Source organism: Engraulis encrasicolus, chromosome 8 (genome assembly GCF_034702125.1).
Source record: "Engraulis encrasicolus isolate BLACKSEA-1 chromosome 8, IST_EnEncr_1.0, whole genome shotgun sequence".
Lineage (NCBI taxonomy): Eukaryota > Metazoa > Chordata > Actinopteri > Clupeiformes > Engraulidae > Engraulis > Engraulis encrasicolus.
The window spans coordinates 302505-307015 of NC_085864.1; the positions used below are offsets into that span (position 1 = coordinate 302505).

The 4511-nt window shown below is 46.6% G+C and overlaps 1 long non-coding RNA gene across 1 annotated transcript; it reads right to left on the reverse strand.

Annotated features, from left to right (window-relative positions):
- Positions 1-236: 236 nt before the first annotated feature.
- On the reverse strand, positions 237-1677 carry LOC134453440 (uncharacterized). Its single transcript, XR_010035603.1, has 2 exons — positions 1585-1677; positions 237-995 (listed from the first exon to the last, which is right to left on the reverse strand). It is a non-coding gene; the product is annotated as an uncharacterized LOC134453440 (long non-coding RNA).
- Between the last annotated feature and the right edge of the window lie 2834 nt (positions 1678-4511).

Sequence of the window (4511 nt, forward strand, 5' to 3'; positions counted from 1 at the left end):
CTCTACTCTGATCTTTCAGCATGTACAAGCAGTCTGCAAGGGGATTTCTACAGTCTTTTCAAGTTAGTACAGGCTATATTTGTAATTATTAAAATGAAAAACCAGTGAAATGGTCCATCGTTTTTTTTCTTCATTTTTTTGGTCTAAAAAAGTTTATTAAGCACAATAAAAAGTTTGATAAGCACAAGAGCATCAGCCTTTTCTGTCTATTCTACCATGAAGACTCGAGAGGCAAATGAACGTTATTAACATTTATTGAACAATAGACATGATACAAAAATGCATGAATCCGTTTGGCGAACAATTACACTTGATACAAAATGCATGAATCTGTTTGGCGAAGGTTCCCGTCTTCGCGTTGAACTCCGGGGTAGGACAGCATATCCTCCAGCGGAGATGGAGGCGGGCGTAGCCTGCCCCCTAACAGACGGGAACCACTGGTGACGGTGGACGGAGGGGTGGTGGTGGCTTCAAAGTCGGCTTAACTGGAAAGCAGAGAACAGAATGAGTGACTGATTTTTAAACAAACGTGAATGCGATCCATTGGCTGAGAGGGAACGATGCATGAGTGATGCGTAACGGGGATTCCCAAATCTCGCGTTGTGATTGGTTGACGACCCTGGGCAATGATGACGCATGTATGATCTGTCAAAAGGGAGATTGGATGGTTAGCCTAGTAAGTTTGACAGCCGAGAAATTCGAGTCTCCCTGGTAGAATTTACGCAAGCTCCCATTTCTACCATGAAGACTCGAGAGGCAAATGAACGTTATTAACATTTATTGAACAATAGACATGATACAAAAATGCATGAATCCGTTTGGCGAACAATTACACTTGATACAAAATGCATGAATCTGTTTGGCGAAGGTTCCCATCTTCGCGTTGAACTCCGGGGTAGGACAGCATATCCTCCAGCGGAGATGGAGGCGGGCGTAGCCTGCCCCAAAATAGAGATTAGAAGTGAACTCACCTACCGCTTACAAGGAGACACCATCTGAAAGACATGAAAAGTTAGTTAGATGATTGATTGATGATAGACGGAAGATGAAGGATGATAGGTGATGATAATGATGATGATGATGAAGATGATGATGATAATGATGATGATGATTACAATGATGATGATAATGATGATAATGATGATGATGATGATGATGATAATGATGACAATGATGATAATGATAATGATGACAATGATGATGATGATGATGATGATAATGATGATAATGATGACAATGATGATAATGATGATGATAAAGATGATAATGATAATGATGACAATGACGATAATGATGATGATGATAATGATGACAATGATGATAATGATGACGATGATAACAATGATGATGATGATAAAGATGATAATGATAATGATGACAATGACGACAATGATGACAATGATAATAATAATAATGATGATGATGATGAGTGATAAGTGATAGGTGATAGGTTGGAAGACAAATGATGATAGATTAAATGAGATTATAAATGATAGGGATGTTCTAAGGCTTAAGATTATGGGCGGTGGTCTAGCGGAGGCATGAAGCCTGTGATGATGATGGTGATGATGATAATGTCGGTACCTTAGGCTATGCGAGAAGACATGGCGCGGATGCGCTGAGAGCAGAGACACAGCAGAGCGTTATGATTTGATGGATAGATGCACCTTGGTCAGGAGAGCGCTGAAAACTTAGATTATGACAGTAGGTAGAGAGCCGGAATCGTGACCTAGGAGAGAGAGTAGAACATGGTAATGAATGAGTAAATGAATGGATGGATGAATGAATGTAGGCTATAATATATGGTATGATAGTTGACATCATGGATAAACAACCATGGCAACTAGCCAGGCTGGTTCAATGTTACAAAATATAGAGATAACAGGCTTACAGACCACTATAAAATCGATCTGATAGATGAGAGAAGGATAGAATACAGACACGACCGGGTGACCGGAGCGATAGCCCCCCCAAGAGATAGAGTGAATGCCGCCGGTGCAGCAAAATACCACCGTCACCAGAAATGAGAATAGAAAACATAAAGTTACAGACCAGATATAGCATGCTTCAACGACGTGATGAGGAGTGAGGCAAATGCAGGAAGCGTATGCGCCAGACGACCAACGGCCCAGCGCCTTGATCGCAGTAGGGGACAGACCCCGCTTAGCGGCCGTGGTGGCCACGCCGATTCTGAACGAGCGTGCTGTATACCTCTTGGGCGAGGAACGAGAAGAACGAAACAGAGTTAACAGAACAGAAACAGTACACTGAGCCAGATGACAAAGCGAGGAATGAGCCGAATGCGAGACGCACATGCGTCGGACGACCAGCGGCTGAAAGCCTGCACTATGCGGGCGTCTGCCCAGAGTGGTGAGAGAGACAGCTTTAGACAAAGCATGAGTGGCTAACATTAAAAGACAAGCACCTCGGCCAGGATAGCAGAAAGGTCAGGTTAAAACAGAGGAGAATCGGCAGACAACTGGTAATCATGACCTAAGAGAGGGAGAGAGCAGAGCTTGTAGCTGAAACGAACAATGAATGAAACACCAAGAAAACATCTCGACCAAGAATAATAACACCATGTCAGTTATGATAAACACCTACGCGGTGTGGCGCGGTGAATGCTTGTGCAAAGCAGGCATTGACACAGGCAGTGGGGCGGATGCCCTGGTTGGTTGAGAGAGACAACTTGCGGTAACTGCATGATTAGACTAGCAATAAAAAAGGGTGGCACCTTAGTCAGGAGAATGGAGAAAGTGCGAGCTTACGACAGAGGAGAGTTGGAGAGCCGGTTATCGAGACCTGAGAGGGACAGAGCAGAAAGCTGAAACATCACTGAATAACGGCACCAGAACAAAAACGGCATATCAAAATAGACATAAACTCCTACTCGCTACCAGTGGGTAGCTGCGATAAGTTCGTCATGCAGGATGGATGAGGATACCGATACAACCAGGTGACTGGCGTTAAAGTTGGGGCGACAGCCCAGTGCGATGCTGAGGCGATGGCCCATTGTGATGCCGAGTTGTGATGTTGAGCCGTGGTGTTGAGCCGTGGTGTTGAGGTGCGACAGCCCAGGGCAATGCTGAGGTGTGCCGTTGATGCACGAGCCCTGAGGCGCCGGCCCAGGGTGATGTTGAGTCGCCGGCCCGGGGTGATGTAGAGTCGCCGGCCCAGGATGATGTAGAGTCGCCGGCCCAGGATGATGTAGAGTCGCCGGCCCAGGATGATGTCGAGTCGCCGGCCCAGGATGATGTAGAGTCGCCGGCCCAGGATGATGTAGAGTCGCCGGCCCAGGATGACGTTGGGGCCGATGCCCAGTCCAATGTCGGGGCCGATGCCCAGTCCGTCGTCGGGGCCAATACCGTCGCCGGGTCCAGAGCCCAGTCCATCGTCGGGGCCAGAGCCCAGTCCATCGTCGGGGCCAGAGCCCAGTCCATCGTTGGGGCCAGAGCCCAGTCCATCGTTGGGGCCGATGCCCAGTCCGACGTTGGGGCCGATGCCCAGTCCGACGTTGGGGCCGATGCCCAGTGCATGACGTAGCGTATGCCCTACGTGGAGCGCAGACGCACGTGTATGTGAAAGTGTACGGGAAAGCAGCAGAGACCACCATCACCAGATATGAGAAAACAAACGCAATACGACACATCACAGTCCGAGCGCCCTGACGATTCCAATGAAGCCTAAGGGCACGAGTGGTGTGCAGAGTGAGAGGGTTAGCCCATAGATGGCTACCAATGGGGAGTGATCAGAACCCTGACAGGACTCCATGGGCAGAGTTTCATGTATAATTTAATTATGATTATTAACGGTCATCATCGATGTACTTCCCACGGATATCACTCATTTATTTACTTAAATTTCGACGGTGTACATGTAGCCCATTGTGATCAGAATAACTCGAAATAGACAAGGCATTGCGACCGGCTACAATATCCCTCGATGCTCGGCGACCGGGCGCAGGCCGAAAGCCCTGCGTGATCTTTAAAAGGTACACTGTGCAGGAAATGGTCAAAAAAAGAACTGCAACTATGCTGCTCATTGAAACTCTCCAAGTAAGTCATTTTTGGAGCTAAAAATTGCTATTTGGGAATTCAAAAATGGTGGACCATGGAGAAGATCCCCCCTTACATGTAAGAAAAGTGCATTTTTTTCAGTCATAAGGAATACTTAGAATTTGATGGTGGGGGTAAGTATTCATGAAAAAGGTAATTAGTGAATTGGCAGCATGAATTCTGGAAATAAACAACTAAAAATCTCACACAGTGTCCCTTTAACTTAATCCAGCCCTGAATGACTTGAAGCGGGAGTGAGGAAGCAAGGTACACTTATCAATACAAACTGCCGGCAGTGCGATGACATTAAGTGATGATTGGCAAGCGTGCATAAGCTTAATGTGCGATCCAGCAGTCTAGGCCTACGAACCGAAGTCATAACTCTTAAAAGTCAACGAGACCACCACTCCTCCGCCACATGGGCCAGTCCATGCAAATGAAAACGTAAAATAGGCT